The 24,372-nt window shown below is 42.1% G+C and overlaps 1 long non-coding RNA gene across 3 annotated transcripts in view; it reads left to right on the forward strand.

The window, feature by feature from the left end:
- The first annotated feature begins 721 nt into the window (after positions 1 to 721).
- The window catches only part of LOC119868379, a 37,087-nt gene continuing 13,436 nt past the window's right edge, over positions 722 to 24,372 (forward strand). For 2 of the 3 annotated variants that reach the window (XR_005386176.1, XR_005386177.1), the window contains exons 1-5: positions 722 to 831; positions 6,064 to 6,133; positions 8,183 to 8,377; positions 11,274 to 11,436; positions 12,529 to 12,742. This is a non-coding gene — a long non-coding RNA (uncharacterized LOC119868379). Of the gene's footprint in view, positions 832 to 6,063; positions 6,134 to 8,182; positions 8,378 to 11,273; positions 11,712 to 12,528; positions 12,743 to 24,372 lie in introns of all 3 variants that reach the window. The other variant, XR_005386178.1, reaches the window with a different exon arrangement.

A 24,372-nucleotide genomic window follows, 5' to 3' on the forward strand; every position in this document is an offset into this window, starting at 1 on the left:
TAACCTGCTGAACAATCTAGAAGAAGCATAATACCCCTGTGTGTTAGTTATCCATTGCTGTGCAGCCAGTTACCCTAAAAGTTAGCATCTTAAAACAATGAACATTTATTATCTCACAGTTCCTGTGAGTAAAGAATCAGGAAACAGTTTGGCTGATGGTTCTGGCTCACAATCTCTCACAAGGCTACACTTGAGGTGTCAGCTGGGACAACAGGCATCTGAGACTTGATGAGGCCAGAGGAGCCCCTTCTAAAAATACTCACAAGGCAGTTGACCAGAGACTTTAGTTCATTGTCATGCAGGCCTCACCATAGGGCTGCTTACACCTGGCAGCCCCAGAGCAGATGATGATGATGGTGGTGGTGATGGTGATGGTGATGATGATGGTGAATGAGTGAGGGAGGCCTCACTGCCTTTTATGACCAAGTCTCAAGTTGTCATCGCTTGTGCACTATTCTGTTCATTAGAAGCAAGTCACTGCTAAGTCCAGCCACCACTCCAGGGGAAACGAGTACACAATATCTGGGGATCCCTGGGGACCATCCTGGAGGCAACCTGTCATACCTTGTGAATTGTTTTTTTTTTTTTTTACTTTTTTTTTTTTTTTTTTAACCTTGTGAATTGTTAACCGACTGTGCAAATAGCAGCCTCCAAATGCTCCCACAAATGTGTTCTTTGCTGGGAAGGTAGTTATAAATTATTTATCAGCCTTTCCCTCATAGTTTTGCAAACATGGTAACACTATTACCTCTTTGCTCCTCAAATGCAAAGGGCACTCCAGCGGGTAAATGGACAGTAATGACAACTACCTCTGCACCACAAAGATTCCAGGTAGGCGCCAATGAATTGCTTTGAGGCAGTTCTTGTTTGTGTCTTCGAGGTGGTCCCTTGACTAGAATGAAAGTTAGGTTTGTATTTCTCAAGCCTTTCTCTATCAACCTGGGAAAACTAGATACCAATCTCAGCATTAAAAAAAAGTATTGACTTGAGTAGTCCATTTTATTTAAACCTTTGTTCTAGGATGACCTGTGAAGACAGGCAAAGTGTTGCTACAGTCCGGAATTTTTAGGTGAAAGTGGTCAGTGTTTACCAAAGAACAAAATGTAGATTGGCTTCAGGGAAGGAAAATATTTTTTTTTCTTGGTTTCAAAACACACACACTTTCTCTTTCATAAAAGAAAATTACAGCAAAAAAAGTTAAATGTTTTGCTTGCCAGTGAATCTGCTAAATAGAGATTTTGGCTGGTTTTGCCGGAGGCAAAAGTGGTCCCCTGTGAAGATTTTCTAGTTGGCAAGCCTATATGGTCATCTGATGGGTTAGTGAAATGGGCCCTTTGTCTGTTTTTATTTTTATTATTTTTTAAAAGATTTATTTACTTTGAGAGGGAGAGTACCTGCGTGCACACACGCAAGCAAGCAGGGGGAGGGGCAGAGGGTGACTCTCCAGCAGACTCCCCATTGAGCATGGAGCCTGACGTGGGACACCGGGGGTTTGATCTAATGACCCTGAGAGCCCACATGGAAAAGTGGGAGAAACAATTGTTCCTTTACAGGACAGTTGAATAAAACTATCCCAATAGAGAAATGAAATTTGTCCACTTGCTATCAAACAAAGACACCCGAAGGGAAATTTTCCCAATGATGCTGTGGGTGTGAAGGCTTTCTTTCACACAGCCTTTCCCCGAAAACGGTTTTGTGCAGTGGCTGCCAAACCTGGTCCAGATGTTTTACATCAGTCTTCCGAGATGGCATCTCTGCCTAGGCTGGCAGAAACTCAAGTTTGCTCTAGCTGAGTTTCCCCAAAACTCTGTACGTCCAAGACCAAATGCAATCTTCCTCCTTAGACTTCTGTACCACCTTGGCAAACTCTGCGTGGCCGGTAACCTTAGCCATTAAAAATGCTTTTAAATCATTTCTGTGTAATAATAGATTAAGATTTGTCCTTTGAAGTCTGCGTCTACTTGGCATTTCGGATATCACTTAACAAACTCACACTCGGCTTTTGTGCTCATATGTTGGGCCATGTGTCCACGGGACCTATTGAGTTTTTACTTCAAGGCTGGAATGAGTGGATGCGGAGCCAGTCTATCCACATCAATACTTCCTTGGAGAATGGTGCTTTTATCAGGTAGCATTTTCTCTCTTTCTTAACCAGTTCTCTTCTCTAGCAAATGTTTCAGTAACCGTTTATGTTGGCCTTGACCGGTGCGTCTCAAATCTTACTATGGATATGGATCATAGAAAGTCTTGCTCAAAGTGCAGATTCTGATCCACTTAGGTCTGGGGTGGGGCCCGAGAGTCTACATTTCTAACGCGTGTCCAGGTTATGCCAATGTTGCTGATTCCAGTCCTACTTTGAATCTCGAGGAACTACAACTACATTAATTGGGATTAGAGGCAAAACTGGCTTTGCTCTAGTGGAAGGCCGGTTACTCCTCTTAGGCAAGCAGCTTGGAGGGTTGAGACACAACAGCTTCTTACCTGAAGAATCCTTCTCTCCTGCTGTCTCTCTCTCTTATGAGGCAAACTCTTGAATATCCCTCTGGCTAAATCCGTTTGAATAACGAAAAATACTGTTTGAGCAACGTTAGATCAATAAACACATTCCCTGTTTCTAATGACTGGAATAAGTAATGGAAATTGGATGGACATTTTTAGCAATTGTTTTTTCTCTTTAAAATGTCAGCACATTAGCTGTGGTTTATTTACTTTGTTTGAAGTGACCTCCAGTGCTGCTCAGGAAACACTCTACAAGCTGCTTTAAGAGAATTAATCATATTGAATTAGTGATTGGTTTTTAAAAGCCTTTCTAATGGCAATACATTCCCAAGGACTTTTCAGGGTCACTTCATAGCTTCTCTCTCTATCAATCTCTCTCAATAAACTGGTCCATGTTTTCTACAGACTCTAGAAATCTTCCCAAACTTGTTGATTAATATTTATAATCAGAAGTAGTGAGGTAGAGGAACTTAATTTCTTTTATTTATCATGCATGCGCATGAGCAGGAGGGGAGGGGCAGAGGCAAAAGGGGAAGCAGCCTCCCTCCTGAGCAGAGAGCCTGATGTGGGGCTCAATCCCAGGTCCCTGGGATCATGACCTGAGCCAAAGGCAGACACTTAACCGACTGAGCCACCCAGGTGCCGCAGAAACCCCATTTTTTTAAGGATGCTCCATCCAGTTCCAAGCACACTGGCTAAGAGAGACGGGGTAGGGCATCAGCGGGTGGAGGACTGGCAGGCTAGAGGAGAATCCCCTCTGCTACTCACTGGAGAGCTTCAGGCAATTCCAAAGGACTGGCCTCAGTTTGACACCCACTCTTTAGTTTCCTATACTATGCTCCCTTTTAGGTCTTTTTCGTCACCTGAGGAATGTGGGGTCTACAGAGAGGGGAAAAAATGATTTCCACTGGATCTTTCCTTGGATTATATTTATTTCTCAGGATCTTGTAGACCCAAGACAGAAATAATACAATTTCACAATTTTTATCTAAGTTACTCCAATGTCTTGGCAGGTAGGTTGTGAACATTTTGTTTTTTTAACACTCTAATAAGGGAGATCTGTAGGTGACTTTCTTTGTTTTGTTTAAGTAGGCTCCACTCAGCATGGAGCTCAATGTGGGGCTAGAACTCACAACCTTGAGATCAACCTGGCCTGAAGAATCAGATGCTTAACGGACTGAGCCATCCAGGCACCCCTGACTTTCTTTGAATTGTAATTTCACAGTTCATCATTTCCCTTACTTTTATTAAAAAGAAAAAAAGTAGTAGCTCCCTTTCTGCTACTTTACCTTAGAGAAACTTTAGATACTACATCACCTGGCTCCAGAGCCTAGCATTGCTTCATCCCTAACTATCTGACCTTGACTTAAGATCACTAAAGTCACTTAGCCTCAGTTTCCTCACCTGAAAAATGGGCATAATAATATACCTCCTTTATAGGGAGTCTAAAGAAATATTACCTGGCACAATAAAAGGTACTCAGTAAAAGTTACCTATTGTTTTAGTACCGTTCAGCTCAAGGAACTGCAAAATGTCCAACATGGATCGTTAAACATAACCTACTACTAGGTTCTTTCCATGTGATTCTAAAACCAACTGACCATTATCTGCATGAAGTCAGTCCTGTGGTTTGGTGGTGTGACAGGATAGTCATGTAGGCCTACAACATCAGAAGATAACAGATGTGTTGTTTTTACCCACCCTCTAGTCCATGAGGGCTTGAGTGAGAACAGAAGTGATGAAAATACTTTGCAAAGCTGAATGTCCCACATTGAAAACACACACAATGATAATTGCCATAAACTACACTAATACACTACAACCCTGGATTTTATTTTTAGTTTCTGGTTTTCTAAACCCTATTTGCTACAGGTCAACCAATGTTCAAGTGTACATAATGCCACTGCCCTGAATTTGGTGCTGCGAAAATTTAAAAGATGATGTAAGACAAGGCTTCTGCCCTCAACGATTTGACTATCTACACCAGAGATCAAGCATCTGTGGCTCACTATAAGGACAATAGAGGAGAGGTACTCCAGTAGATTCAGAGAACCACAGGGGTTTTCGAAATGCTGTCATAATAATTAAATATCACCTGAGGCATCCCTATGTAGAATTTGGCTTTACATCTTAAAGAATTCTGGTTCATTCTCACAATGACCAAAAAAAGTTTGTGTCTGTGTTATATATCTGTGTGTGTGTGCGTGTGCACACACCTGTGCGCATGCACGAGCAAACTGCTGTCCTAGTCTGGGTCTAAAACCACTATTTTTCTTTCTTTTCCCATTTATTCAACGAACAATGATCAAGAGCATGTTACGTGTGTTAGGAGTTGTACCCTATTTATTCCAGTCACAACTGTACACACGAGTCCTGAGTCCTTCAGACAGTAGCTTTACCTAAATGAATAAATTAGGGTAAAAATCCTTCATTCTTTTGATTCAGTGAAGTATCTGTGTAGACCAATTTCATGGTGCAGAATTTGTTTTAGAAACAGGCACTGGGGTGCCTGGGTGGCTCAGTCAGTTAAGTGTCTGGCTCTTGATTTTGGTCGAGGTCATTTTCTCAGGGTCCTGAGATTGAGCCACACTTTGGGCTCTGCGCTCAGCAGGGAGTCTGCTTGAGATTCTCTCTCCCATGCACTCTCTCTCTCTCTCTCTTTCTCTCTCAAATAAATAAATCAAAGAGAAAGAAGAAGAAGAAAGAAGAAGAAGAAGAAGAAGAAGAAGAAGAAGAAGAAGAAGAAGAAGAAGAAGAAGAAGAAGAAGAAGAAGAAGAAAAGAAGAAGAAGAAGAAGAAGAAGAAGAAGAAGAAGAAGAAGAAGAAGAAGAAGAAGAAGAAGAAGAAGAAGAAGAAGAGGAGGAGGAAGAAGGGCATCAAGATGCTGGAGAAGAAATCTGAGATTGTTATGCAGAGATGTGTACCAAAACCAGAAATGATTATCAACCCCTTTTACCATAAAAGCAGTATGTGCTGCCTGTCTGAATGTTCCAGTATCATTTTATTGGTACTCACTGTATTCTCAGAGTATTAATTGCTACCCAAAGAAAGCAGAATCAGGTTACAATCAGATCCTAACTTCAGGAGCACTGTAATAATATCCCAATTTGCTGGATGCTGCAGGTAAAATCAGCAGTAGCCGAATAGATGGGGCTGTTTTATGTTCAGCTAGAGCACACTCAACCTTTGACAGGAGATCTGTTTGGTTAAACCCTTGACCTCTCTGAAAACTGCTAGAGGATACACTGAGGCAAATAGTTTAGGAAAGTTCAGAAGAGCAGTAAGTGCTTAACGAACATATTTGATCCCTTGACATTTTAGCCCCCATTGGTCAGGGATGATCTTTTTGCCCTTGAAATCACCTTGGAGATAACATGATTTTTCCCTTGCTACTCAAAAAATAGCTTTACTTGTCATAAAATGAAGTGAAAAACCTCCCAGCCCAAGCGCATAAAAGGCTTACATGCATGAGCCTTATCATGATCTTTCCTACTGTAGTTCTGAAATTAGTCCCGAAATTTCACTAAAGATGCTGAAAATGTCCCTTTTGCATTTCCTTTCTAGATTGTTCCCTCTTTGAGCAATGGTTACCGGGGTCTTTGAGAATGACTTATGTGTGCTAATTGGATTAAAGGTGAGATAATGGAAGAGATATTTTTTCAATATCCCAGTAACATTCTTAATCTAAGAAACAGATGTTCCCACACCTTTTTGCATCTTTGTGTTCAGTGATTACAATAAGAAGCTTTCAGAATCTTCCAAATGGTTCAGATTCATTTTCCACATAGTTGGAAGTGGGAAGCCACCAATATGAGGACCTTGAAACTTAAATGTAATAACTAGGAGGTAGAAGAAGGTAGAGAGGGAATAAAGGACTCCATCGAGTTGTTCCTAGTTGTAGTTTCTATATTTCTTTTGGTGCTCAAAGTCATCCTTCCGTTTCATTCATTTATTAAAGCAGCTAATGCTTTTTATGATCTCATGCACACAGAGAAAAATATTAAAATGCATTTACCAAGTGGAAAATGAAAGAATTCTGGCTTAAGTGGTCATACTACCTTCATTATAGATAATTCTTGCACTCAAAACAATATAAAAAAGCAGTTTATCATCTATCCATTAGAAAAAAAGTGCTAAATTTAACACACAGATAAAACCTTCTCCTTTCACGATAATTTTGTCTTAACTTGCTTTTCTTTCACCCAACAATGTTTCTACAAGTCTTGTAGGTCATTGGTATTTGAGAAAATGGCACGGAGGTGGGGGTATGATTCTTTTATCATCAAAATACAGGTCATAATGAAAAAATATAATTTCTCATGATCAGGTTGTATTTCTCTAATTTTTATTTATTTTTTATTTTGAAATATTTTTTATTTGTTCATTGATGAGAGACGCACAGAGAGAGGCAGAGACATAGGCAGAGGGAGAAGCAAGCTCCCTATGGGGAGCCCAGTGCAAGATTCGATCCCAGGACCCCTTGATCATGCCCTGAGCTGAAAGCAGACACTCAACCACTGAGCCACCCAGGCACCCCTGTATTTTTTTTAAAGCCACAAAAATCTTATTACAGTAGCACCCTGGCTGAAAGTGTTAACAAACTTAGTTTTCTTTTTTTTTTTTAAGAGTTTATTTATTCACGAGAGACACAGAGAGGCAGAGACACAGGCAGAGGGAGAAGCAGGCTCCCTGCGAGGAGCCTGATGTGGGACTCGATCCCAGGACCCCGGGATCATAACCTGAGCCAAAGGCAGACGCTCAACCACTGAGCCACCCAGGGGCCCACAAACTTAGTTTTCAAAAAGTTTAGTAATAATAATAATAATGGGAAAAATCCTTTGGCTGCATTTATCTGTAAGAGTGACTAATCTGGCATTAGAAAAGGTCACATTTTCCATAACTGATCAAAGAATGTGCAGGACATCTGTCTACATTTGATGTTATACAAAAGCCTTGGCATGCATAGAGATGGAGGTTCTTGGGTCCTGCACCCAGAGATTCTGATTCATCAAGTCTGGGGGTTTACCTGGGAATCTGCTCTTTTAACAAACTGCCCTGGGTGATTCTGAGGTTGGTGGTCCAGGGATCACTCCTGGAGAATGGCAGTCTTGTAGCTTGTCTGAGATTACAATGGTCCAACTCTGCCCTGCCCCGCACCCTCTGCTAACACAGCTCTTACTAAATATCCTCTAACAAAGATCTTCGGGAGGATGACTTTCCTACAGCTTCAGTATCTCAAAACATATTCTGAATTATCCTCAATTATGACAATTATGTTTGGTTAAACACCTTTGAGTTATTCTCTAAAATCCTCCTGCAATTAGTGAATACACAGGGGCATATCTGGTAACTGTTTATTAACCACATTATATATTTGGCCAGAACGTCTAGCTAGATAAGACCAGTGGCGCTGCCTATTCACCCAGTTTTGAAAACCAAATGAAATGTTAGAATTCAAACAAAGGGCTCATAGCCTATCACCATTATATATCAGAAAAGTGATTGTATCACTTAGAGAAAATACTCAGAGATGGTGCCTGTATATTACAGAGATGTTAAAAGGGTAGAAAGGGTTGAGTTGAGACAAAGACCTGGCTATTTTGACAACTGATACTGATAGTATAGTCTGTTTTGCTGAATTTCATCGTTTATTCCTTCTATTTATCTTCCTAAATCAATTTAGATGTGTTGACTCAAGCGATGTTTGAAAAGGCTTCTGGTGAATTCTGGACTGCCTTTGAATAGTTCATCCCTCATCACAAACACCTGGAGGCAGGAAGGCATCAGGAATTGGCTGCACCAGAGAATGGCTTTTCTTCCCCAGGGTGAATGCTGGACCCACTCTGCAAAGGAGGCCAGACAAGCTCTCACAAATAAGGTACAAGACAGAGTTCCTATGGGAACCAACCATTTACTTCCTTTCCCCTCTTCCTTTCCTCTGTTGGCACCCTGCAGAAAAGAAAGGAAGTGTAGTAGAATGTATTACTGGTTCCACAATTCTTCCTTTTATTCCCTTCACTGTGCTATACTTCACTAGGTAGATTATGCTTCTCTGTCCCATGGATTTTGAGTTGGCCGTATGACTTACTCTGGCTAAGGGCAAGTGGTCAGAGGTGATGATGAATGAGTTCTGATCCAAGATGCTAAAAGGCACTGCAACTTTCTGCCAGACTTTTCTTGTACTTCTGTCATCTACCCTGAGAAGAGCGTGCCCCAGGAAGCTGCTGATTTCAGAATGAGACACACGTGGAGCAGGCCTCTATCTGATTCATAGCCTTAAACAGAGCTGCCATAACTGACCCATAGACACATGACTGGGAACAGTAAGTGTTGCTTTAGTAAGCCACTAAGATTGGGGTGGGAAGTTGTCTGTTATGCAGCAGCATCATAGCATTAGCTGACTAATACAGGTGGGTAACTGCCAGTTACCCAGGACTCACTCCTTATCAAGCATAATTTACACTAACTCCTTTAATCTACAAAATTTCTGGGGCACCTGGGTGGCTCAGTGGTTGAGCATCTGCCTTTGGCTTGGGTAATGATCCTGGGGTCCTGGGATTGAGTCCCGCACCAGGCTCCCCATAGGGAGCCTGCTTCTCCCTCTGCCTGTGTCTCTGACTCTCTCTGTATCTCTCATAAATAAATAAATAAAATCTTTTTAAAAATCTACAAAATTTTGAGGTCTATTGATGTTTCCATCTTTCATGAAACATCTGCCTAGGGACACCCGGGTGGCTCAGGGTGTGATCCTGGAGTTCCTGGATCGAGTCCCACATCGGGTTCCCTGCATGGAGTCTGCTTCTTCCTTTGCCTATGTCTCTGCCTCCCTCTCTGTGTGTCTCTCATGAATAAATAAATAAAATATTAAAAAAAAGAAAGAAAGAAACATCTGCCCAGAGAGGGCAAGGACCCACAGCTAAGAAGTGACTGGGCCAGAAATTCAAATTCACATATTCCCCTGTCCAAATCCAGTGATTATTCCATGGCTGTTTCCTACCTCCCAGCAGTTTACACCACAGGTGGTAGCAATACCAGCAATATAAGTAACAATTTTGCTCTTTTATGAAGGGCTTTACAGTTTGATGCATTTTCATGTACTTTTCTTCATTAATAAAAAAATGTCCAGTTACAAATTGAGGTAGTTCTGATTAGCTCTTCTCAAGATTGAATCATAGCCCATGAGATTCAAATGGAAAGTATTGTGCTTTAGAAACCACAGGAAGGCTTAAAATAGACTGGAATATTCTGAGGTTATAGGTATGAGAGAAAATGTACCAGATAAAAACCAGTTGAGCCAGTGTTTGGAGCCTTTCTTGACCAAAGCAGACAGACTCCATAGAAACTACTCAGGACCTCTCCTCTGACCACATTCCGAAGGCATCACCAGTATTGTCACCGTTGATGCTTAGAAGGGGCAATATTTTCCAACTCTGGCTGCACATTACAATCACTTGGGGGCTTAAGGAAAACAAACATCTGGGCACTGCTGCCAAACAAACTCCATCAGAATTTCTGTATTATGTACATCTGTATGTTTTTAAAGTTCTCCAGGTGATTCTAATATACAGCCAGAGTCATATCCCACTATACTAGAAGATGGGACACAGAAAGTGTATTTGCTGACATTTAACATTAAAAACCAATTCCAGGGGCACCTGGGTGGCACGGTCGATTAAGCACCCTACTCTTGGTTTCAGATCAAGTTTTCATCTCAGGGTCATGGGATCGAGCCCCACATCCAGCTCCTCACTCAGCATGGAGTCTGCTTGTCCCTCTCTCTGCCCCTCCCACTCTCTCTCTCTCTCTCTCTCTCTCAAATAAATAAATAAATAAATAAATCTTTAAGAAAAAAACTCCAGTCAGTGGCCCGCACCTGGAGATTGGAGTGAGGTTCAGCTTTGTGGGTCTTTGAACTTCCCACACAGTGGCTCCCCTACTATTGTTCTTTATCGTCTCTTCTTCCTTTACTGAATCCAGACTTAGTTGCCGACATCCATATCTTTTTTTTAAAAGATTATTTATTTATTTATTCATGATAGACATAGGGGGAGAGAGAGAGAGAGAGGCAGAGACACAGGCAGAGGGAGAAGCAGGCCCCATGCTGGGAGCCCGACTCAGGACGTGATCCTGGGGCTCCAGGATCACTCCCTGGGCTGAAGGCAGCACTAAACCGCTGAGCCACCCAGGGATCCCCCCGACATCCATATCTATGTCAGTTTCTACAGCAGTGTTTGCCAAGGGCTAGACTCTAAAAATCTGTAAGAGTTGGTAAGAAATTCGCTACAACTGAGATCAGCTAACTTAATGGGAGAGGTGTCACGAGCTTCACTAGCCATCCAGGTGTCCCCATTTATCCCCAAATCATGGACTCCTGTACATCACTAACCATCCCCCCAACCAATCCCTGGGACTTCATAGGACCAGTGTCTCTTCAAGAAAGTATTTGCCCACATTCTCGTGAGCCATCTTTGTTGCCAAGTACCTAGTTCCTGACAGTTGCCACGTAGACACCTGTTTCTCTTCCGTGAACTGTCATTCTGCATTAGTAGCCACTCCAGCCCCTGCAAGGCCATTGCCATATGGCAGAGTAGGGGAGGAGGAGCATGACCTCTTCTTGGGCTCAGCATGTCAGAAGGTCCCTGATGAATGGAGTCCCTTCAGCTTTAGGCCCTGACCCCTTTATTTCTAAGGTCTCAGAACTTTCATCAGATCAGGCACAAGGCAGATACCAGGCCAAGGATCTGTGCCCTTACCCTTCCTCTTTTTGTCCCCAGGTGAAAGGCACCTCAAATCAGCTCAAGTAAGACTAGGATGACAGGTTCCTCAGCCTGGTGGATCTGCTGACACAGACTACTGATTTGGGACTCAGCAGGGACACCTTGTTTCACAAGGACCCTTCATGCCCTCTCTGTAGCTCCTCAGTAAATCCAGTCCAAGGTAATGATGGGCGTTGGAAGCCACAACTCTATTGTCCTAAGGTCATTGAAAGTTGGTGATCGGTCTCATATCCAACTTGAGAGCACCAAACCACTAGGCTGAGGTGGCAAGCAATGTTCCCAGGCAATAGCTCAGAAGGGAGTAGAGGACTTTTCATAATACTTGAGTATCCAGACTCATCTACAGGGAGATCTTTGAACTTCTTCCTACCATAGAAGCTATGTTGGAACCCAGCCTCGGTCCCACTAAGTCCTTGTGGGAAAGAAACACTTCAGGTGGGTAATGGTGAGTCTATGATGGAGAGAAAGGGACATGAATGGGAGAGGTGATGGGGAGGGTAAAGGGGGAATAAATCTGATTCTGAAAACAGCTTGAGATTTAAAATGCAACTGGAAATCAGACCTGGAGGCAAATTCACTCAATGATTGATGAGTGAATTCAGGAATTAAATAAACCTAGTTCCTTTTAATATGATTTCCCCCAGAGAATAATCAACAAAACTCTAAAAAAGATAGCTCCAAAGCTATCTCATATTTAATTATCCCTAATTCTGTGCCGTACACAGAGGAAGAGAAGGAAAACAGAGGTTTCGACTTCATGGCTTCTATTTATCCAGTGAAGTGGCCAGATTCATGGCCTGGGACAAGGAGGGGAACCATTGTCTTGTCTGATACAGAGATGAATTTTGTGGCTGTTTTGATTATAATTTTTGATCTGGTTTCAAAAGTTCTTCCCTATGGAACTTACTTGAAAGAACTTGGCCCAAGGCATTTGGAGTGATGAAAGTTTTTTATAGGCGTGCTTCTTAAGCAAACAAAAGTTAGTGCTTTCCCTGGCAAAGCATTGCCTGTGTGACAGTGGATGAGATCTTTCTCTCTCAAAGGCTGAAGTGGGATAAATGGGGCATTGTGGATTGGGCTATCCCTCTCAGATATATAGGAGTGGCTGGCTGAGTCCGTGGGTGTGCAGGAGTGGTGAGGACTCTTAGAGTAAGTCCTTTTCATCGAACCCTTCCCAGAAGGGATTGCCCTTCAGCAGAATGTCCCATGGAGTGGTTTCTCACCCTAGATTTCAATTTCCTCATTCTTGAAGGTTTCTACAGAGGAAATCCATTTCCTGCTTTCACTTGCTCTCCACACCCCCTTAAATGGGTGATCCAGAAGATGCAGAGGCCAGAGAGCCAAGGACACTTTGTTCTGATGCCTCCTACAAACTGCACCTTCATGTAATACTCATCAGTCACTCTGCCTTTGAACTCCTGTCTGGAGGCAAGCATGAGCTCACTGAACCCATCTCATATGCCTGAGTGAGTTGATCATTTTCTCTTATTGTTATTAACTCATCAGGTTGATGTTTGTGATAAGAACTGGAAAAGGATGGAAGATCCAGAGATATCAGAGAGTTCCTCTTTGATCTCCTGGAATGATGTTTTTTTTTAAAATATGCATTGTTTATTTGAAAATATTGATCTCAGTCTCCTAACTCTAGATACTATTTGACCACACATAGTGCCCTTTTGAACTGGTAATTAATATATAGTATCCATAGAGAAAAATTTAAATTCCAGCTTTATTATTTAATAAGTTTGTTACCTTGAGCACCTTACTTAACTTTTATGTGCCATTTGTAAAATGGGGACAAGAAATCGTCTACCTCGGGGGCACCTGGGTGGCTCAGTGATTGAGCATCTGCCTTTGGCTCAGGTCGTGATCCCAGGGTCCTGGAATCCATTCCTGCATCAGGTTGCCTGCAGGGAGCCTGCTTCTCCCTCGGCCTATGTCTCTGCTTCTCTCTGTGTGTCTCTCATGAATAAATAAAATCTTTAAAAAAAATGGAAGGATAAATGTTAACGTGACATCCTTCGTACCCCAAACTGCTAAGAGCTAGGAATATTTTAATTATTCTAGAAAACAGTATGCTTCCCAATCTTCTTGAATAAGATAATGCAAGTTGTGTTTTGTTGGACTACATCCATAATATTAGGGTGTTCTGTGAAAAGAAGATTCAATAGTCAAAATAGTTTGAGAAACCCTGGATTTAATAATGTCAAACCGATTTCTTTACTGGAAAACTTCTCCTGTCCCTGAACGTACTAATGGGGTAGTGAATCCCTGCATTGGTCAAGATGAGCTAGGTTATACTGCAATAAAAACAAACTCCCAAATCTCGGTGGCTTAGGTAACAAAAGTTTATTCCTCGCTACCTCTGCTACACATCATCTTCATTTGGGGACCTAGACTGAAGAAATAGACTCTATTTTTTGTTTTTGTTTGTTTGTGGTAAATACTCCAAGGTTGATACATTTACCTACTTGGTAAGGTCCACGAGAGCAGGGACCTTCAATAAGTATTTGTGGGTCAGTTGGGTGAATGAATGAATGGATGGCTGGATGATGGATGAGTGGATGGACAATGGATAAACAGACGGAGCAGTGGGTGACAAGGGACTTCCCTCTTCATGGCTCAGGATCTCTGTAAATGGAGTGGAAAGAGTGTGGACCAGGAGTCAGGTTCTCCAGACCCGATCTAGTTTGAGGCAACCGCTCCTTGTGACCTTGGGCAAGGAGAATCATTTACATTTGAAGTGGGCTTTAGAGTTTGCAGTGTGCTTTAACTGTATTTTTTCCTTAGATCTTGAAAATAACTGCAGGATGAGTAAGTCTTAGCTTTGTTTTACAGAGAAGGAAACTGAGGTTCAAAAAAATTAGGTGGCTGCACCTGAGTGACACACACAATGACAGAGAAACATCATATGAGGGAATATCTCCCCCAGGCTGTACGACCCTCTTCAGTCCGTTTTTTTTTTAAGAATTAAAAAAAAATTAATTTTTAATTTAATTTTTATTTTATTAATTTTATTAATTTAAATTTTTAATTTATTTTTTAATAATTTTTAAAATTTATTCATGAAAGAGAGAGAGGCAAAGACACAGGCAGAGGGAGAAGCAGGCTCCATGCAGGGAGGCTGATGTGGGACTCGATCCCGGGATTCCCGGATTCTGGGATTCCGGGATCAGGCCCCGAGCCGAAGGCAGACGCTTAACCGCTGAGCCACCCAGGCATCCCCCTCTTTGTTTCTAAATTTTGAGCAAATGGGGATCCCTGGATGGCTCAGTGGTTTAGCTCTTGCCTTTGGCCCAGGGTGTGATACTGGAGACCTGGGATCGAATCCCACTTCATGAATTAGTAAATAAAATTTTTTAAAAAATAAAATAAATTCCGAGTGAAGGAAGACACCCTTATACCAGGAGAGTGTTTTAGGAAAGCAACTTCCACGGTGATTTTACAAAATAGTGTCAAACACTTCAGTGCTAACTCATTGATGCTAATTAAATGAATTCCCAGGAAATATGTATAATATTGCTGAGCTCAAATGACTTTTACAAGACGGGAAATGAATGTATTTTGTCTCAACCGTATTCCAGATGCACTCTCTACAACGTAATGTCTGTTTCAAATGATAGGTTCTTTTTCTGTCAAATTCATTGTCTTTGAAAGCTAGAACAATGGACTGTCAACTGCCAGAGAAGAGCCAGGCAGTCGGTAAACAACATGGGGTTTAGTTTTATTCCATAATTTACTCATCATGGAATTTGATTGATTCTTTTAAAATGCCTTTGATGGTGACTGAGAGAATGGTGGTATTTGAGAACCTTCTAGGGGCTCTGCCCTGAGACTGAAGAGGGTGTGGGGGAAACTTGTGGCTGTCTACAGGGGTAGACAGAAGTCAAAGCAGCAGCCACCAGGGTCCGAGTGCCGCCCTCGCCTTGAAATACTGGACTGGGAAATCAGATGTGCTGGAGGTTTTGAGTTGTCAAAACTTTCTGTAAACCAATGTAATCAAGACCCAAAGCTCCCCCATTTCAAAGGCCTATGAAGAGGGTTAATTATGGTCTAGAAAATTCTGCATGAAGAGTACTCAAAACATTTGAGAGTTTGGCAGTGGATGATTTCTTCCCTTCACTCTTGACAGGTTAAGTTTTGGACTCAAGGTATATGAATTTGGGATGTGCAGACTTTTAAAATTCTGCTGTGAAAGATATAGTCCCTACCTGCTGGGAATTTATTCTCCATTAAGCAAGCAAACAACTCACTTATGTAGAAAGTCAAAAGCAGATGAAACATATAAATGAGTATAAAGAAAATGGAGCTATGCTGGGACCCAATATTTTCAGCTCTGGCTGCTAGCTGACAAGCCAGGGGCTCTAAGAGAATTTGGTTAGTGTCACCCCGGGAGGACTTCCTTTGGGAACACGTTTGGAGACGACAGTCCAGAGGGCTCCGTAGATGTCTGATAAGTGCTGTCACACTAGGCCCTGTGCTGCGAAGGCCCTGACTGTGGCTTAATGTTCTACAATTGTCACATTGACATTCTTAATAATTTTATCTTTGGATTTGTGTTTTGTAAGTAAAGTCCTGTGGGACAGTGGAGCACTTGGGGTGCCAGCATTTGGAGCCTGACCCACCTTGAGTCTGCCTCCTGTCACCTCCCCACCTTCCCCAATGGGTTCTTGATCAATCCCCGTCAGTATCCAGGTAGCATTGGGGGGAGGGGGTGGAATGGTGTGGGTAGAGTGGGATAGGGGACTGGTGCCCAGGAAGGAGACCCACATTCTACCTGGCGCAGGTGCAGGAATGTCAGGGTAGGGGTCAGGGTTGGATATGTGCCCCTCATGGAGTCTCAGGTGGTGTGTGGCAGGAGCCAACCCAACCCTGAGCTTGCAGCACTGTGGTGGGTTCAGCAGACAATCTGGTAGGTATGGAAGTTGCTATCCCTTGGGGGTCTGTCACAGGCTCTAGGAAGGGGTACTGACTTCCTGGCTGGGGCTGGGACACTGCACGTGGGCCCAGGGGCTGATGGGAGGGGGCACCTGGCAGCCAGCAGAGCCCATGCACCCCATCACAGAATGGGATCTCCAGGTGCCTATGAGAGTTTAGTGTGACATGAGATAGAAACTAAACACACACACACAGAGCACTAGAGAGCAGAGGACACATTTTATGTTTCAGGACCTAAATGGTACTTTTTTCCTGCTTTTTGAATAAGGGCCCTGCATTTTTATTTTGCCCTAGGCCTAGCAAATTATATAGCTGGCCCTAGACTACAGAATATGTTTTCAATAGTTACAATAAAAAGAGAGGGAGCCACATCCATCATCTTGCCACAGACTGGCCGGGAGAGTGATGCAATGTCCGCTGGTCTACAAATCCATTAAACATATAAGGGGCCCCCCTCAACCCCCTTATATACTTTGCTCCCATTGGCTGTGGACTCACACTGTGCTGCTTGCTATAAGACATGGAAGCAAGGATTTTTTTTAAAGATTTATTTACTTATTTGAGAGAGAGCAAGCAGGAGGAGAGGTAGAGGGAGAGAGAGAGAGAAAGAGAGAGAGAAGCAGATTATCTGCTGATCCCGACATGGGGCTCGATCCCAGGAGCCCGAGATCATGACCTGAACTGAAATCAAGAGTTAGATGCCTAACCACCTAACCGACTGAGCCACCCAGGCACCCCAGGAGCTAAGATTTTTAGTTTACCTGCTGCTGGTCCTGATCCTGACACTTAAAGATCAAATTCTCATCATTTTGCATTTAACCAATTTGAGCTGTCTCCAGCTCCCTCTTGTCTTCCTGCCTTCAGGCACTTGTGCCTTGCTTGCCTTCCAAGCCAGCTGAAATACACTTGCTAAGATTCAGGCACAGGCAAAACGTCCTCATTTTAAATGGTTTTGCTCCACAAATGGGTGACAGCAGGACAGAGATGTTCATGAGACTTCTCTGCATTGCCATGGTGGAGTAGTATTTGGTGGAGGGGAAAGGGAGGAAAAGCAACATATTTGTAAAGTACTACAGAGTTACTACCGTTCTCCTCCTTCAAGTGTAGACATGGAAGCCTGGTAATTAATCTAACAACTAACCCAAAGACTCACTTCAGTGGACGAGCCTGAGTCTACTGACACTGTCTGTAGACTGACACCTGATGATGTCAGACAGTGGGAAGAAAAAAAATATACTTTCTGCTTTGAGATAGTTAGAGGCATTTCCCATTCTAAATCAAAAAAACAAAACAAACTGAAAAACTCCCATGAACTTCAGTTTCAGGATTCATAAGTAGCTCAGGAAAGAACGGTTGGGTTATCTCAGCTGTGCTGAACATTTTCTTCGGCTACTCCCATCAGCGATTGAGCTCATCAATTTTGGAAGCCGTCCTACTATGTCTCATTAGGCTGTTTGAAACTATTTATGTCAGAAAAATAGCACTCTTATTTTTTCATTGCTAATTAATGGATTAAAAGTCCACTCTAACCGTGTTAGAATCTATAGCCCAGGAAGAAGATGGTCCTGGCCTGGTGCCCAGCTGCATCTGACACCACCCAGTGCTGCCAATGCCTGGCCATCAGTGTACATTATGAGGGATACAACCCAAAGCCACTGATAATACATCTGGAGTGGTTGCTAAATTTAGAGGCATCCATTAGTGGACTCTTGTTTTTAACGAAATGGAAGTTTGTTATTTAGAAAAATTTGTTTTGAATTATTAATCTGTGTAGAAATAAGAAATACTTGGGTTTTTAAGCCAGATCAGCTTGGGTTCACAAAGTCATTCTGCCTATTTTAAGATGAGGGAAGGCCATCTGTTTGTCGGGAAGAGAAGTGAATAGCTCTTGAGTACCTTGTAAAGTAGCAAATGATGGACCATTTTAAGTGGGTTGGTTTAGTTAAGTCTACAGTCAGTTCAATGTTTTAACTATTTATAGACTTTGCTCATAATGTAAAATGAGCATCAACTGTAGTTGTGGCGGCAGATGGTTGTGCATTGCCCTTGCTCAGTACCTTAATTCTAACAGTGATAGCTTCTACTTACTCAGTGCTTGTTATGACCTAGGAATCACATCAAATGCTTTCAATATGCTATTTTGTGCTCCCAACCATCTTATGAGCTAAATAGCATTATCTCCATTTTATAGACCAGGAAACTACCATTTAACGGGGTTAAGTAACCTTCCCAGGATCTAAGAGCCATTTAAGGAACAGAGACTTGGCTTTATCATGTTTACAGACTCCTAAATCTAGGCTCTGGGGTTTGGAAAAAAAAAGGGGGGGAAAGACCTAGAAAAATTACTGAGTTCTAAAATCTCAAGTGATAAAACTTAGATAATTTTTATAACACCAGTCCTTCTGCTGTATTGGCAAACGTGTCAGAATCCACCTTGTTCCAGAGGAGAGACATACACGCACACACATATGCACACACATGCACGACAGCCCTTGGCCATTCACACCAGGGCAGTCAGCAGACACTCCTATTCTGGGATCCTTTGTGCTCAGAGCCAAGTAGAAAGATAAGCCAACTGGAGAAGTACTCAGAGCACCAATCTATAAGGACGATAATATTCGCAATGGAAATTAGAAACATGGTATCCACTGCCATCCGTGGGGCCATCATCCTGGCCAAGCTTTCCATCTTCCCCGTGCGGTGAGGCTCCTGGAGGAACAAGATCGGCAAGCCCCACACTGTCCCATGCAAGGTGACCGGCCGCTGTGGTTCTGTGCTGGTGCATCTCATCCCTGCCCCCAGAGGCACTGGCATTGTTTCAGCCCCTGTGCCCAAGAAACTACTGATGATGGCTGGTATTGACGACTGCTACACTTCGGCCAGGGGCTGCACTGCCACTGTAGGGAACTTTGCCAAGGCTACTTTTGATGCGATCTCCAAGACCTGCAGCTATCTCACCTCTGATTCCTGGAAAGAGACTGTGTTCACCAAATTTCCCTATCAGGAATTCACTGACCATCTTGTAAAGACCCACACCAGAGTTTCCGTGCAGAGGATCCAGCTCCAGCTGTGGTTACCACATAGTTTCATATAACAAAAATAAAAGTGAACTAAAGCTTTTAAAAAAAAACTCAGATCTCCACATGTGACTGCTTTCATAACCATCAAAATATACATTGGTCCCATTCCAGCCAAGTAGGCAATGGAAACGAAAAAATGATCTTGGTGCCAGGCCTGCTCCCCAACTGAAAAATTGTTGTGTTAACATTGAAAAAAAATATCATTTGAAGTACACAAAATTCTTGGTCTGCCTTGAGGTCCAGCATGTCTTGGTCCAGACCTGCTTGTGCTATGGATGGTAGACCCCGCTTCTGACACCAAATTATTGGAGCCTCAAGCACTATGTGTAGTCTTCCATTGCAACCACACTGTCTTCTTGCTCTCTTGTGTGAGGGCCAGTGCATAAAGTCCAGTGCTTGTCTCTGCATCTGAGGAGTCATATATCTTAACTGAGGTAGGATCTAGTTCCCATATTTATAAATTCTCACATTTAAATGGCCATATTATTTCTATTTTATTTTTTTTTATTGGTGTTCAATTTACTAACATACAGAATAACACCCAGTGCCCGTCACCCATTCACTCCCACCCCCCGCCCTCCTCCCCTTCTACCACCCCTAGTTCGTTTCCCAGAGTTAGCAGTCTTTACGTTCTGTCTCCCTTTCTGATATTTCCCACACATTTCTTCTCCCTTCCCTTATATTCCCTTTCACTATTATTTATATTCCCCAAATGAATGAGAACATATAATGTTTGTCCTTCTCCGACTGACTTACTTCACTCAGCATAATACCCTCCAGTTCCATCCACGTTGAAGCAAATGGTAGGTATTTGTCATTTCTAATAGCTGAGTAATATTCCATTGTATACATAAACCACATCTTCTTTATCCATTCATCTTTCGTTGGACACCGAGGCTCCTTCCACAGTTTGGCTATCGTGGCCATTGCTGCTAGAAACATCGGGGTGCAGGTGTCCCGGCGTTTCATTGCATCTGTATCTTTGGGGTAAATCCCCAACAGTGCAATTGCTGGGTCGTAGGGCAGGTATATTTTTAACTGTTTGAGGAACCTCCACACAGTTTTCCAGAGTGGCTGCACCAGTTCACATTCCCACCAACAGTGTATGAGGGTTCCCTTTTCTCCGCATCCTCTCCAACATTTGTTGTTTCCTGCCTTGTTAATTTTCCCCATTCTCACTGGTGTGAGGTGGTATCTCAATGTAGTTTTCATTTGTATTTCCCTGATGGCAAGTGATGCAGAGCATTTTCTCATATGCATGTTGGCCATGTCTATGTCTTCCTCTGTGAGATTTCTGTTCATGTCTTTTGCCCATTTCATGATTGGATTGTTTGTTTCTTTGGTGTTGAGTTTAATAAGTTCTTTATAGATCTTGGAAACGAGCCCTTTATCTGATATGTCATTTGCAAATATCTTCTCCCATTCTGTAGGTTGTCTTTGAGTTTTGTTGACTGTATCCTTTGCTGTGCAAAAGCTTCTTATCTTGATGAAGTCCCAATAGTTCATTTTTGCTTTTGTTTCTTTTGCCTTCGTGGATGTATCTTGCAAGAAGTTACTATGGCCAAGTTCAAAAAGGGTGTTGCCTGTGTTCTTCTCTAGGATTTTGATGGAATCTTGTCTCACATTTAGATCTTTCATCCATTTTGAGTTTATCTTTGTGTATGGTGAAAGAGAGTGGTCTAGTTTCATTCTTCTGCATGTGGATGTCCAATTTTCCCAGCACCATTTATTGAAGAGACTGTCTTTCTTCCAATGGATAGTCTTTCCTCCTTTATCGAATATTAGTTGCCCATAAAGTTCAGGGTCCACTTCTGGATTCTCTATTCTGTTCCACTGATCTATGTGTCTGTTTTTGTGCCAGTACCACACTGACTTGATGACCACAGCTTTGTAGTACAACCTGAAATCTGGCATTGTGATGCCCCCAGATATGGTTTTCTTTCTTAAAATTCCCCTGGCTATTCGGGGTCTTTTCTGATTCCACACAAATCTTAAAATAATTTGTTCTAACTCTCTGAAGAAAGTCCATGGTATTTTGATAGGGATTGCATTAAACGTGTATATTGCCCTGGGTAACATTGACATTTTCACAATATTAATTCTGCCAATCCATGAGCATGGAATATTTTTCCATCTCTTTGTGTCTTCCTCAATTTCTTTCAGAAGTGTTCTATAGTTTTGAGGGTATAGATCCTTTACATCTTTGGTTAGGTTTATTCCTAGGTATCTTATGCTTTTGGGTGCAATTGTAAATGGGATTGACTCCTTAATTTCTCTTTCTTCAGTCTCATTGTTAGTGTATAGAAATGCCACTGACTTCTGGGCATTGATTTTGTATCCTGCCACGCTACCGAATTGCTGTATGAGTTCTAGCAATCTTGGGGTGGAGACTTTTGGGTTTTCTATGTAGAGTATCATGTCATCGGCGAAGAGGGAGAGTTTGACTTCTTCTTTGCCAATTTGAATGCCTTTAATGTCTTTTTGTTGTCTGATTGCTGAGGCTAGGACTTCCAGTACTATGTTGAATAGCAGTGGTGAGAGTGGACATCCCTGTCTTGTTCCTGATCTTAGGGGAAAGGCTCCCAGTGCTTCCCCATTGAGAATGATATTTGCTGTGGGCTTTTCATAGATGGCTTTTAAGATGTCGAGGAATGTTCCCTCTATCCCTACACTCTGAAGAGTTTTGATCAGGAATGGATGCTGTATTTTGTCAAATGCTTTCTCTGCATCCAATGAGAGGATCATATGGTTCTTGGTTTTTCTCTTGCTGATATGATGAATCACATTGATTGTTTTACGGGTGTTGAACCAGCCTTGTGTCCCAGGGATAAATCCTACTTGGTCATGGTGAATAATTTTCTTAATGTACTGTTGGATCCTATTGGCCAGTATCTTGTTGAGAATTTTTGCATCCATGTTCATCAGGGATATTGGTCTGTAATTCTCCTTTTTGGCGGGGTCTTTGTCTGGCTTTGGAATTAAGGTGATGCTGGCTTCATAGAACGAATTTGGAAGTACTCCATCTCTTTCTATCTTTCCAAACAGCTTTAGGAGAATAGGTATGATTTCTTCTTTAAACGTTTGATAAAATTCTCCTGGGAAGCCATCTGGCCCTGGACTCTTGTGTCTTGGGAGGTTTTTGATGACTGCTTCAATTTCCTCCCTGGTTATTGGCCTGTTCAGGTTTTCTATTTCTTCCTGTTCCAGTTTTGGTAGTTTGTGGCTTTCCAGGAATGCGTCCATTTCTTCTAGATTGCCTAATTTATTGGCGTATAGCTGTTCATAATATGTTTTTAAAATCGTTTGTATTTCCTTGGTGTTGGTAGTGATCTCTCCTTTCCCATTCATGATTTTATTAATTTGAGTCTTCTCTCTCTTCTTTTTAATAAGGCTGGCTAATGGTTTATCTATCTTATTAATTCTTTCAAAGAACCAACTCCTGGTTCTGTTGATCTGTTCCACAGTTCTTCTGGTCTCGATTTCGTTGAGTTCTGCTCGAATCTTTATTAACTCCCTTCTTCTCTTGGGTGTAGGATCTATTTGCTGTTTTTTCTCTAGCTCTTTTATGTGTAAGGTTAGCTTTTGTATTTGAGTTCTTTCCAGTTTTTGAATGGATGCTTGTATTGCGATGTATTTCCCCCTTAGGACTGCTTTTGCTGCATCCCAAAGATTTTGAACGGTTGTATCTTCATTCTCATTAGTTTCCATGAATCTTTTTAATTCTTCCTTAATTTCCTGGTTGACCCTTTTATCTTTTAGCAGGATGGTCCTTAACCTCCATGTGTTTGAGGTCCTTCCAAACTTCTTGTTGTGATTTAGTTCTAATTTCAAGGCATTATGGTCCGAGAATATGCAGGGGACAATCCCAATCTTTTGGTATCGGTTCAGACCCGATTTGTGACCCAATATGTGGTCTATTCTGGAGAAAGTTCCATGTGCGCTTGAGAAGAATGTGTATTCAGTTGAGTTTGGATGTAAAGTTCTGTAGATATCTGTGAAATCCATCTGGTCCAGTGTATCATTTAAAGCTCTCGTTTCTTTGGAGATGTTGTGCTTAGAAGACCTATCGAGTATAGAAAGAGCTAGATTGAAGTCACCAAGTATAAGTGTATTATTATCTAAGTATTTCTTCACTTTGGTTAATAATTGATTTATATATTTGGCAGCTCCCACATTCGGAGCATATATATTGAGGATTGTTAAGTCCTCTTGTTGAATAGATCCTTTAAGTATGATATAGTGTCCCTCTTCATCTCTCACTACAGTCTTTGGGGTAAATTTTAGTTTATCTGATATAAGGATGGCTACCCCTGCTTTCTTTTGAGGACCATTCGAATGGTAAATGGTTCTCCAACCTTTTATTTTCAGGCTGTAGTTGTCCTTCTGTCTAAAATGAGTCTCTTGTAGACAGCAAATAGATGGGTCCTGCTTTTTTATCCAGTCTGAAACCCTGCGCCTTTTGATGGGGTCATTAAGCCCGTTCACATTCAGAGTTACTATTGAGAGATATGAGTTTAGTGTCATCATGATATCTATTCAGTCTTTGTTTTTGTGGACTGTTCCACTGAACTTCTTCTTAAAGGGGAATTTTAAGAGGCCCCCTTAAAATTTCTTGCAGAGCTGGTTTGGAGGTCACATATTCTTTTAGTTGCTGCCTGTCTTGGAAGCTCTTTATCTCTCCTTCCATTTTGAATGAGAGCCTTGCTGGATAAAGTATTCTTGGTTGCATGTTCTTCTCATTTAGGACCCTGAATATATCCTGCCAGCCCTTTCTGGCCTGCCAGGTCTCTGTGGAGAGGTCTGCTGTTACCCTAATACTCCTCCCCATAAAAGTCAGGGATTTCTTGTCTCTTGCTGCTTTAAGGATCTTCTCCTTATCTTTGGAATTTGCAAGCTTCACAATTAAATGTCGAGGTGTTGAACGGTTTTTATTGATTTTAGGGGGGGATCTCTCTATTTCCTGGATCTGAATGCCTGTTTCCCTTCCCAGATTAGGAAAGTTTTCAGCTAGAATTTGTTCAAATACATATTCTGGCCCTCTGTCCCTTTCGGCGCCCTCGGGAACCCCAATTAAACGT

The sequence above is a fragment of the Canis lupus genome, chromosome X, assembly GCF_011100685.1.
Source record: "Canis lupus familiaris isolate Mischka breed German Shepherd chromosome X, alternate assembly UU_Cfam_GSD_1.0, whole genome shotgun sequence".
Classification (NCBI taxonomy): Eukaryota; Metazoa; Chordata; class Mammalia; order Carnivora; family Canidae; genus Canis; species Canis lupus.